The sequence below is a fragment of the Vombatus ursinus genome, unplaced genomic scaffold, assembly GCF_900497805.2.
Source record: "Vombatus ursinus unplaced genomic scaffold, bare-nosed wombat genome assembly UNPS02009205.1, whole genome shotgun sequence".
In the NCBI taxonomy this organism is placed as follows: domain Eukaryota; kingdom Metazoa; phylum Chordata; class Mammalia; order Diprotodontia; family Vombatidae; genus Vombatus; species Vombatus ursinus.
Window position 1 is genome coordinate 27,055,002 of NW_020948983.1, and position 12,893 is coordinate 27,067,894.

Consider the following 12,893-nt stretch of genomic DNA (forward strand, 5'->3'; position numbering starts at 1 on the left):
AGAGAGAGAGAGAGAGAGAGAGAGAGAGAGAGAGAGAGAGAGAGAGAACGCAAAGGTCATGAGGTAAAGGAATTAGAAAAATTCCATCAGTTGGTAGCATTATCCCCACTTGCCATATGGTCAGTAATATAAGGGCTTTAAGTAGAGAAGGGAGTCCCAGCTAGGACTATATGCAGGAGTTTTATCATATAACAGGAACCCAGAAATAATTAGGAGGAGCATAAAAGTACAAATAAGTGGGGAGAGAGGTACCAGATGGATAGGGATTTGAGCATCTCTAAATGGGGCTATGTCCTCAAATAACCCACTGTGATTATAACTGGACCTCTAGTCCAGAGGTACAATAGAAGGAGTACTGCCTCTGAAATCTGAAGGCCTGGGTTCAAATTCTGTATCTATGTCTGTGCCAGTGTGACTTTGGGTAAGTCACTACTTCCCTGGACCTCTGTTTCTTCCTTTGTCATAGGAGAGGGGGTTAGATTAGATGATCTCTGAGGTCCCTTCCAGCTCTAAATCTCTGATCCTGTGATCTCTGATTAGATACTTTCCCTACCTTCGATAATTAGAAAGACTTTAGTGATTTCTTTGCTGTAGGTTCTCTGTCCACCAATGCAGATCACAACCCTTCTCCACTATAGTCAAAAAAAACATTAGCTGATGATTAATGGTGATGAATTTCACAAAATCCGCCAGGCTGAGCCTTAGATAACAGACACAGAATCTGCTGCTGATCTGTTGGATGCCTTTTGAGCTTGATATATAGTTTGCCAGGCCTTGTACTTCTCTGGAATAGCTTTCAAGACCCCATAGTCACCTCCATGCTGCAATGGGCCCTTGGAGGAGGACTGCCTTCAGCAAGTTTCCAGAATTTAAGTGTTTGCCACATGCCCTTTCCCCCTGCTGTTGAAATCTATTTACTTCTATACAGTAGTCATAAAACATGATTTTAAATATCTCTAGCAGCAGCACCCTCACAGTTCACAAGATGGGGGACATTGCTCTCTTTTCTCTGTGGGTCAACCACTACACAATTGTTATTACAAAACAAACAAATTCAATATCCTGGTGGAAGGAAGCAAGAAAAGCTACAAAGTCCATCACACCCACTGTTCAATTTCAGAAAATGTGATTGTTGCTATTGTCACTTTGTTAAGTTTTCAAATTCAACCTTAAAGAGATTTTTTTCCACTTTTGGCACTTTACTTGCAAGCCGAATAAATTGCCTTCAGATGAGCAGTAGTGTCTTGGTTGCATGCTATGAATGCTTCAAATATGGCTGATGGACAGAATAACACACTTTCAATTTAATTATCCTCAACAGTTGCACCAAGGAGCATGCTTTTTTTTTTATTACTGGAAAGGATAGAACAAAAATGACTAAAAGCAAGTTTATAGCCAAGGTAGCTAAAGAGATGGTAAGAGAGCACCTATTCCTTGTTGATTAATTCACTTTATCTGGCAAAGATGAACTACACATCCTTGGGCACTGAAAGAATGGGGAAAAGTTCATGACTAAAGAAAAATTAGAGAGGATCACAAAAGATAAAACTGGTAATTTTGATTCTATAAAATTCAAAACTTTTTGTACAAACAAATCCAATAAAACTAAGATTAAAAGGGAAGGAATTAACTGAGTATGAAATCTCTGCAGTAAGTTTCTCTGAAAAAGGTCTCATTTTCAACATATATAAGGAAGTGATTCAATTTTGGGAGAATTAAATCCATTCCCCTATTGATAACTGGTCTAAGGATATGAATAGGTAGTTCTCAAGGGAAGAATATCAGACTATCTATAGCCATATGAAAAAATACCCCAAATCACTACTAATTAGAAGCATACAAATTAAGGCAATTCTGAAATTCGACGTCATACTCAGAGTGGCAAAAATGACAAAAAAAGAAAATTATGAATGTTGGAGGTACTTGAATTTGTATGACCATTCTGGAAAGCAATTTTGTCCATTTTTATAAAGGAAAAGGAAATAGGTTGTCCAGTGAAAATCATAGGGGTGTCTTGCTCATAGTCATTGCCAACAAGATTCTTGCCAGAGTCCTCCTTAATAGTCTGATCCTTCACCTGGAAGATTGTCATTTACCTGACAGCCAGTGTGGCTTCAGAAAAGGTCAGGTTAATACGATGTTTGCTGCCTGACAACTCCAGGAGAAATGTCAGGAGCAGAACAAAGATCTGTACACAAAGGTTCGTTGATGCCTTTGATCCTATTGTGACTTGTGGAAGATCATGGCAAAATTTGTTGCTTGGAGAATTTCATCAGTATTGTACGCCAGTTACATAATGGCATGCTTGCATGGGGTCTGGATAATGGATGATGCTCTTGTGCTTTCTCAGTCACCAATGGAGTGAAGCAGGGCTGTGTGCTTGCTCCCATGCTTTTTAGCATAAATGGTTTGTGTGTATGTGTGTGTGTGTGGCAATTGGGGTTAAGCAACTTGCCCAGAGTCACACAACTAGTGAGTGTTATGTGTCTGAGGTGAGATTTGAACTCAGGTCCTCCTAACTCCAGGGCCAGTGCTCTATCCAGTGTGCCACCTAGCTGCCCCTTAGCTTCATTTTTTAGTGATGTTGTCAGATACCTTCAACAAGGATAAAAATAGCATCAAGGTTAGCTACTATACTTATAGTAAATTACTTAACTTGAAAAGGCTACAAGCCAAGACTAAAGTGGAGGGGGCTTTTTGTTTGCTGGCAATTGTACCCTCAACGCAGCCTCTGAGGCTGAGATGGAACAGAGCATGAATTGATTCTCTGCTGCTTGTGCTCATTTTGGCCTGATAATTAACACCAATAAAACAGAGGTTCTCCACCAGCCAGCACTGCACCATTCACATGTGGAACCATCCGTTATAGCAAATGGAGAAATTCTGAATAATGTGGGTAAGTTCCCTTACCTTGGCAGTATACTTTCCAGGGATGTCCACATAGATGATTAGGTTGATACACACATTGCCAGAGCTAGTCAGTGTTTGGGAGGCTCTGAAGGAAAGTGTGGGAGAGAAGAGGTATTAGGCTGTCTATCAAATGGAAGGTTTATAGAGCCATTGTTGTATGCCTTATTGCTGTATGCCTGTGAAACCTGGACAGTTTACCAGCACCATACTGGGAAACTGAATCACTTACATTTGAATTGTCTTAGGAAGATTCTGAAGAGCACTTGGCAAGATAATGTACTGGACACTGAGGTCCTTTCTTAATCTGAACAGCCAAGCATTCAAACTCCGCTGCAGAAAGTATGGTTCCAATGGGCTGGCCATGTTGTTCGAATCCCAAACATACATTTGCCTAAAAGATTATTTTATGGAGAACTCACACAAGGCAAGTACTCCCACGGAGGTCAGAAGAAGCAATAGAAGGACACTGTCAAGGTCTTTTTGAAGAACTGTGGAATCGATTGTGGAGACACGGAGGACACTAGCACACTGTGTCTAGCATGGTATGCCTGCTTCAAAGAAGGACCTGTGCTCTGTGAGCAAAGCAGAATTGCAATAGCTCAAAAAAAGTGAGATACACAAATTTAGAGACATCTCCATGCCAAATGTTCATATGGACCTGTAGTAGAACCTTCCAAATTCATACTGATCTGATCAGCCACAGTCAGATACACGACACCTTGACCCCTACATAGTGATGTCATTTTGGTCCTCTTTGATCATGAAGGACAACAACCAGTCTCCATTATGATAACTGGTCATAAAATGATAATATGGAAAAATTGGACATGGTGAACATAGAACTACATCACTGTAGAAGATGGTGAACTAGTTTTTATTAAGTGCCTAATATGTGCCAGACAGTAATTATATTATTGGCCTGTGAGTCAGAAATGAGGTCCTAAATTCTAAAAGCTGCATTCATATCTAGGTCAAGAATTTCTATCTTTTCTGGAATATTCTTAAGTGAATGCTAGTTAGAATGGTCAAAGAAACTTCTTGTCTAGTTGTAGACACACACATCAGTAATTCAATGGCTCTATGATTTCTTTGATGCAGGCGTTTCCTTCTCGGGTACAGATCACAGCCTATCTATGCCTTCTCAACCAGTGTATTCCTTGTTCATACCCTCTATATATCCTTCTAAGAGGATTGACCCAGCACACTGTAGTCTGTCCTTTGCATCTTTTTCTCCACTGACTGCTCCTAAAATCAGAGGCTGTTATTTTAGACGTTAATATTAAACTAGAGCAATGTTATACTTTCTGGTGGTTCTTTTTATGAAATGAATCCTGAAATTCAACATTTTCATATGAATGTAGCACTGTTTTTGCCTTGATCAGTCGCAAGAACAGGTTGAATCCTGGAAAGACACATAGAAACCTTCATTTTGAAGAGTCCACTAAACCCACTCTTAGTTTTGTATGTCTTGCAATGATCTTTGACCCAAAGCAGTAACTGCTGATTGACTTATTTACTGGGATCAGGAATATGCAATACAGGGTCTCTCGAGAAAAGGAACAAAAAGCAGAATCAAAGGACTCTTCTGTTTTGAGTTCCCTGTAGCTATTGTCTAACCTTAGAATCAACTTTCATGGTCTCATTCCAGGTTTTAAAGTTCTTCAGTACGTCTATAGTTCTCCATCTTCTACCTCATGACTAGGCAGGGTGAACATAGCCAAAATGGGACTAAGTTTTAGAAAATAAAAGGTGAATAAATTTCTTGGAAACACAACAAAAGAAAACTAAGATGGTGTGACTCAATAAGCATGAAATACCAACTCAGTGGGCATGGAGATGCAGTGGCAGAGTAGTGCTCTCTAGCATTTTGAATAACAGATGTTCTACAAATCTTCCATCTTACAAATATACCATGAAGTCCATTTCTCCAAGCAACTAAGTGAGGACTACCTCCATGTCCACTATTGAATTGACTTAAAAAAAATCCTGTTTATTTGGATATTTCAATGATATCTAAATTCTTTATTCAATGAACATGACCTTGGAAAACAAAATGACATTGGAGTTGGAGTTCAAGTTTTGGTTTTGTCATTTGTTAGCTATATAGCCTTGAGCAAGAAACTCAAACTTTCTGGGTCTCAGTTTCCTCATATGTAAAGCAGGACTGAAAATATTTTCGCCAATACTTTCATAAGGCTTTGTGAAAGTGCTTTGTTTACACATGAAGAGCTGTCAGTATGTAGCCTATTATTAGATATTCTATTTATTAACAAGGAAGTCAGAACCAGAGGTGGGTCTTAGTCCTGGGGAGAATGGTGATCATGCCCACCAGTCCAATGGCCTTGGTTTGAAAGGAAAAGGGAGGAACTGTTTTATTCCTTTCTTTGCTATTCCTTGGGACTGCTATAAGTGAATTAAAGGGAATTTCAAAGAAAATTGCCATCGGCTGAAATCATCAGAGCCACTACTGATCAAAACCATCATATAAACCCTTTTTCATTCTGGCGTTCATGTTTAGTTCAATGAATTTTGTCCGCCATTTGTTAAGTATCTAATATGGGCAAGGCAGCACAGCGTAATACATGGAATGTTGGACATGTTATCAGGTGCATTTGTTCAAATCCTATTTCTAATGCTTTAGCCACATGACCTTGGTCAAACCACTTAATATTGTTGTGGCAGAAAGATTATTGGTTCTGGAGCTAGGAGAGACCTGGTTTTGAAGTCATCTATCAGAGCTTAATGTAACTCTCTAAGACATCTATTCAATTATAGACTAATTGTGATCTATATCAGGGTTTCTTAAACTTTTTCCACTCATGATCCCTTTTTGTGTTTCAGCAGTATTCATTGGTGTTGTGTGGAGTGACGGCATGTGCGGTGCAAAGTGCGCATGCTTTGTGTTCAGAACCAAGGCTGCAGTGAAGTTAAGTGGTGCAACCCAGGCGAGCACTGCCAGAAACACCTCGGATTCATTATGTGTTTGATTTTGAATTAATTTTTGGTCTTTGAATATTCAGAAACCTTTTACTGTTGCCAAATTTTTGCAACCCCATATGTGGTCATGGCCCACACACAGTTTAAGACATGCTGAATATGGTCTAGGGAGTTTCTACACATAATATGATATAATAAAAGATTTTTGATGTATTGACATATGCACAAGGCAGTGTCGTAGTTCATGGACATGCAGAAATGAAAACTGGCACAATTCTCTGCCTTCAGGAACCTCAGAGTTTAGTAAGGAATTGAGACATATCTGTTTGTCAAGTCAACAAGCACTTAATACTCTCTTCTTATGTGTCAAGCACTGTGATAAGCACAGCACAAATACAAGTAGAAAAAAAAATCCTTGCCTTCAAGGAACTTACATTCCAACACATAAAAGAAAGTTGAAAATTGTATATATGTGTGTGTATGGTGTGTGTGTGTGTGTGTGTGTGTGTGTGTGTGTATGTATGTATGGTGGCAATAGACAAAGAAGGGAAGGGGAGAGGTCCCTGACATGTGGACATTGTAGAGAAAGTCCAAGAGAATCAGGAGTACATTTTGGAGAGGAATGAAGACATGACTAGTCTGAGCATCCTCGTTATAATAGAAGTTCTGGAAGAAGCAAGCCAACTAGAGAAGCCATAGTGGGGAAAGAGTACTTTCAGTGTGTGACGTCCCAGAGGTAGAGTGAACTTCCAGGGTGAAGACGTTTCTGGGGCATTGTAGAGAACCTCTGGGAAAGTCAAGGGTCAGAGAAAGTCAAGAGATAGATGGAAAGCGTGTGTGTGTGTGTGTGTGTGTGTGTGTGTGTGTGTGTGTGTGTGATATTTATCTCAAAGATCTGTGATGTCTTCATTATAGGTATACTGCCCCTTAAAGCAGATCACAACCCCCTCATGCCTTAGTAAATAGTTTCATTAGTTGATGTGGCTAAAAAATAATCACCTGTGGTTAACCTTTTAAGATGATGAGCCTTGAAGAGCTGAACCAGGCTGCTTCTTGGACAACAGAAATACAATTCTTCATTGAGACCATACTTGAAATCTTTTTATTTCGGTAGGACTTCACAGAATTTATGCTCCCCCTTTTTGCTGCCTTTGAGAATGCAGTGTCACCTCCATGCTGTGAAGAGTCAGAGAGGTAGAGGAATAAGTAATAAAATTTTATGGCAACCATGACAGATTGGCAAGAGAGCAGGCATGGCATCAGGAAGACCTGGGTTTAAGTCCCACCACTGACACATACTGATTGTGTGACCCTCAGTAAGTCACATATCTTCTAAGTTCTCTACACAACACTAAGATAAAATGTCTCAAAGAAGGTGCCAAACTGCATTGGTAGAAGGAGTTTCCTCATCCGGAAGTTCCCAAAACAATACTACCTATCACACTGGAAAGTCATTTTGTTCAAATAAGAAGTTAAAAAGAATGGCTTGAAGATAGAAGGGGTAGTTTTGACCCCTTCCTTTGTTAACTCTTAATATTGACCACAAGCTAGCAGAGCAGCTAAGTGACTCTGTGAATAGAGTGCAGGGCCTGAAGTCAGGAAGACCTGGGTTCAAATCTAGCCTTAGACATTTACTGACTGTGTGACCCTAGGCAAGCCACCTAACTCTGTTTGCCTCAGTTCCTCATCTGTAAAATGAGCTGGAGAAGGAAATGACAAACCACCCTGGGTATCTTTGCCAAGAAAATGTTAAATAGGTCACAAAAAATCAGACATGAATGAATAACAAAAAGTGAGCTAAATAGAATTTTGAAGAAAATCTTCTTGAATCAAGAACTATTAGTTTTAACACTGGAAAATAACAATACAAACCTTCTTCCATTTTGTTCTTGGTGTTCAGTTCAATGCATTTTGACAGCCATTTATAAAGTTCCTAAAATGTACAAGGCTTCATGGCATAAAGGACATAGTCAGGAAGACCCAAATTCTAATCCTTCCTCAGATACCAAATATGTGACCGTGGGCAGGTCACTTAACTTCTCAGAGCCTCTGGTACTTCTACTCAGCATACTCAATTATAAACTAGTTGTAATTTGCTTGGTGGAAGGAGTTTGAAGAAGTAGAATCAAAGATAAATAAGAATATAAGCTCTCTGAGGACAAAAACTAATTCATCTTTTTCTTTGCATCCCTAGCACCTAGCACAGTGCAATGTCTGGCACATAAAAAATACTGAATAAACGCTTGTTAAATGAGTAATTGATGCAGAAATTCAAAGAGAGGGAACATTTTCAGCTGAGGGATAATGGAAGGCTTTATGGACTAAGTAGTTCTTGAGTTTGACCTTGAAGGAAAAGAATTTTAATTGAAGGAAACAGAGGGCAGAGTGGAGTGGGTTCCATTATAAGAATGGGAAATTGAATGTGTAGACAGTTAGTGGAGGTGGGAAAGAGTGCTTTGGTTGAAGCAGAGAGTATGCAAAGAAGAGTACTGTGATGCCAGGATAGAAATGATGGAGCCAGATTGTTAAGAACCTTGAATGCCAGACTAAGGTTTATATTTTATTCTGTAGGTGATTTGGAGAGGAGCCACTCAAGGTTGAGTAGGAGACTGATGTGATCAAACTGTACATTAGAAAGATTACTTTGGCAACGGTGTGAAGGACAGACTGAAGAGGGAAACACTGAAGACAGGGGGAAGAGATAGTAGACTATTACACTAGTCTAAATGAGCAGTGAAGGCTTGAAATATGGCAATAGCAATGAAGTTAGAAAGGAGATCAGAAAGGAGAGGACATATGGGAAAGATGTTTTGGTAGGAGAATAGACAGGACTTGGCAAGGAATTGTCTGTGGAAAGTGGGGAAGATAGAAGAGTCAAGAGTGGCTCCAAAATTACAAGACTGCATAATGGTGTTGTCAGAAGAATAATGGTGCTACCATTGTCAAAAATAAGTAAGTTATGAAGAGGAGCAGAGTTTTTTGGGAGGCTCGAGGAATGTTCAGTTTTGGACATATTGAGTTTGAAGTGTCATTCAGGAGGGTATGTCCAGCAGTTGATGGGATAGCAGGTGATGTGGGACAACATATTGGAGATGGACATATAGACTTTGAAATCAACTTCATTGAAAGTTGATAATTGAAATCATGAGAGTGCATGAGACTGTCAAGTCAATTGTCAAAAAACACCTATTAAATACCTACTATGTGCCAGGAACTGTGATAAGCTCTGGGTATACAAATATGAAAAAGAAAGATGGTCACTGTCCTCAAAGAGCTTACGATCTAATGGAGGAAGACAATAAACAGCACACAAAAGAAAGTTGCCATGGTTTTATGGCTCCACCCTCCAATGAGGGGGCAGAGGGTACTGATGAAATGTGAGTAATAAGATTCTGTCTTTGCAAGATGAAGAGATTTCTCAATGATAATTTACTGGCGGCATGGTAGAAAAGCCAAAGAAGTCCACAGTGGGAGAGAAAAGGCCTTAAGGCAGAAGCCAAGTAGGAGAATATAGAGAGGAGAAGAGAAGAGTGTGGGGGCAGAGCTTTGGGGAATCACCATGTTTGGGTTGGGGAAGTGGTAGGGAAGAAGAGGAACTAGCGAATGAGACTGAGGATTGGTCAGGTTGGAGACCAGGACAGAGCTATGTCAAGAGAATAAAGGAGGAGGGCAGTGTCAACAGTGTTAAATGTAGCAGAAAGGTCAAGGATGAGGACTGAGAAGAGACATTGGATTTGGTGATAAGGTGAAGGTGCCATTCCAGAACCTCCTTTGAGGAAGTAGTTTTAATTGAATAGTGGGGATGAAAGACAGATTGCAAGAGATTGAGGAGTCGGTGAGTAGAATTAAAGACTTTGAGTAGAGACTACTCTCTAGAAGTTTACCAATAAAGGAGTAGAAATGTAGGATGATAAGTTGAGGAGATTGCCCCAGTAAGGAAAGGTTGTTTTTGTTGATTTGCCTCGTTTTTGTTTTGTTTTGTTTTGTTTTTTGGATAGGAGAGACACTAGTGTGTTTGTAGGCAGTGGGATTGGTTGGTTGTCCTTCATTCTTGAAGCGAACCAAAATGACATCACTATGTTGGGGTCAAGGTACAGCGTGTCCTACTGTGGCTAATCAGACCAGTAGGAGCTCAGAAGGCTCTCCTACAGGCAGTGGGGTTAGAGACAATGGAGAAGAACAGATTGTATTGTACAGCATGGGTATGTTTTCATGCCCTACTTCCTGATTTTAGGTCATAGGATCATCAATTCAGAGCCTGAAGGAACCTTTGACACTGTTGAATCCAACCCTTTCATTTAATAGATGAGACTATTGAGGCACAGGGATGTTAAATGGTTTGTATAGGGTTATACAGTTGAGTGTTTTTGGTGGCATTTGAACCCAGGTCATCCCAACTCCTAGTCCAGTGCTGTATCCACTCTGCTGACTTGTTGAAATTTGATGATTTTATCATCTCCCTGGCCGTAAGTAGAGTCTTTTACAGGATGTGATGGCACCATGGTTCTCTGCTTTCCTTCACTTTCCCAAATTCTGTATGTATTGATTTTCTTAGATGCAGGGGGCAAAGAGCAGTATTAAAACTGAATTATCATAGACAAGGAATGGATCTAGTTACTTAATGCCACATTAGCTCAAACCTTGCAAAGGAGGCTGAGATCTCCCTCTCTGTGAACAGTACTGTTTACACTATTCACTGAATTCACTTTGGCACCCAGCTGATTTTTTTATCCCTGTCTTTCCATTTATTAGATGAAGGGCTATCCAAAGAAAGAAAAATGTGGATGAAAAAGTACTTGGGGTTAAATGAGGCCCCAAAAGAAGTAAATACAGTTGACAAGATTCTGTTACAATAGCCCATTTTTACAAAAGCTGTAGAAAATGTTCTCTTCATCCAAGCACAATTACCCCTATCTTGCAATTGAGGAAACCAAGACTTTTTTTTTTCAAGGCAATTGGGGTTAAGTGACTTGCCCAGGATCACACTGCTAGTAAGTGTGAAGTGCCTGAGGCCAGATTTGAACTCAGGTCCTTGGCTCTAGGCTTGGTGCTCTATCCCCTGAGCCACCTACCTGCCCCGAAACTGAGACTTAAAGGGTTGAATTGACTTGCCTAGGGTCACTCAGCCTTTACATTTCAGAACTAGGATTTGCACCTAAGGTCTTTGACTTTAAGGCCAATTCTGTATTAGAGTACACCACCCTCCCTCCATCTGAGTGAAATTATCAAGGAAAAGTCTTACAATTCCTTCTGATAACAACTTGAAGTGTTCAGTTCAATAAACATTATATTATATTTTAAAAGCCTCATATGCCAGATGCTGAACTAGAGGCTGGGCTTATAAAATAGGAGGGAATTTTAGCCAATGGCCTTCCACTAGGGCTATTTTGGCACATAACAATAAGGAAAAGTGATTTGGACAAGGTCATATAACAAATCAAGGGGTGAGCTGGGACCAGCATCCAGGTTTTCTGGTTCTAGAACTCTTCCTACTAGCTTCCTAGTTTTGATTGTTTTTCAAAGCAATGCCAGAATTATAAGGCAGCTAGGTGGCACAGAGGATAGAGCATTAGGCCCGGAGTCAGGAATACCTGAGTTCAAATCCATCCTCAGATGCTTACTACCTGTGTGTCCCTCGGCAAGCCACTTAACCCTGTTTGTTTTAGTTTCTTCGTCTTTAAAATGAACTGGAGGAAATGGCAAACCACTCCAATATCTTCGCCAAGAAAACCCCATGGGGTCATGAAGAGTTGGATATGACTGAAATGACTGAACAACAACAATAACAAAAAATGCCAGAGTTAAATGAGATAGGGATGGTTCTTTTCCCACGTACAAGATCTTGTGCAAACATTTGTCCGGGGCACAACAAACAGGACAGTACCCTGGGAATCCAGAGACTGACATTTAATTCCATCTCTGCCTCTCCTAATCATTTGAGCCTTGATTGACCATTTGCAAAATGGGAAATAACAACAGTGAAAAAGAAGCACTTTAAGGTTTGCAAGGTGCTTTGCATAACTAACTCATTTCGTCCTCACAACACCATATGGTAGGGACAATAGATATTACTGCCTACATTTTACATATGAGGAAACTGAGGCTTATAGCTCGTGTCAGAAACAGGATTTGATCCTAGGTCTTTCAGGATCCAAGTCAAGTGCTCTATTTCTCTATGCCTCTCTAAGTCAGAAGTAGGCAAATGACTGGAGAAGCATGCATAATTGTCATTAAGCCTAAGAGCCACCATGAGTGCTCTTTGCCCTGCAGTCTAGTGTACTACAACACTCTTAGTTAGAAATTAGAGATTGGAAGAGCTATAGGTTAGATGGGCAAGAGACTCATATGAAGCTGGACTTTGAGTATCAACACCCTTCTTAGCTATGTGACCTTGAGAAAGTAAGTCACATGGAGTATTGAACTAAGAATCAGAAGACTTTGATTTGAATCCTAACTCTGTGAACCCATGACACAGTTCTAGCATAGCCTATCTTTGAGACTTTGGCAAAGTCGCTTAAGAAGAAAGCAGTTTCTTTATCTGGAAAATGTAAGCAAATACTAATTTTACCACCAACCTCACAGGATTTTTATGAGGATCAAAATGAGAAGGTGATGATGATAGTTAACATTTATATAGCACACAGTATGTGCCAGGCACTGTGCTAAACAAGCACTTTGCAAATATCATCTCATTTGATCCTCACAACAACCCTGGGAGATAGGTGCTATTAGTATTGCACTTTATAGATGAGGAACCTAAGACAGTCAGAGGCTGTGATTTGACCAGGGTTATATAGCTAGGAAATATCGGAGGCTGGATTTGAACTCAAGTGTCCCTGACTCCAGACTTAGTGCCCTCTCTATGTACTGCATGATAAAATTTGTGATTGTGTGAAGTGCATTACAGCCATAAAATGTCACATAAATGAGGTTTTGTTCATCCTCATCATCCACATCATTGTTCACTTCAGCAGGCTTCAGCTTCCCCATATGTAAGATAAGGAGATCGATTTCAATGATTTATAAAGTCTTTTCCAGTTTGGCCA

General features: G+C 40.0%; 1 long non-coding RNA gene across 1 annotated transcript in view; it reads right to left on the minus strand.

The window, feature by feature from the left end:
- Positions 1-2,959: 2,959 nt before the first annotated feature.
- LOC114035704 overlaps positions 2,960-12,893 on the minus strand; it is a 57,600-nt gene continuing 47,666 nt past the window's right edge. The window contains exons 2-3 of the long non-coding RNA XR_003568245.1: positions 6,847-7,023; positions 2,960-2,995 (exon numbers count right to left, since the gene is read on the minus strand). This is a non-coding gene — a long non-coding RNA (uncharacterized LOC114035704). The remainder of the gene's footprint in view (positions 2,996-6,846; positions 7,024-12,893) is intronic.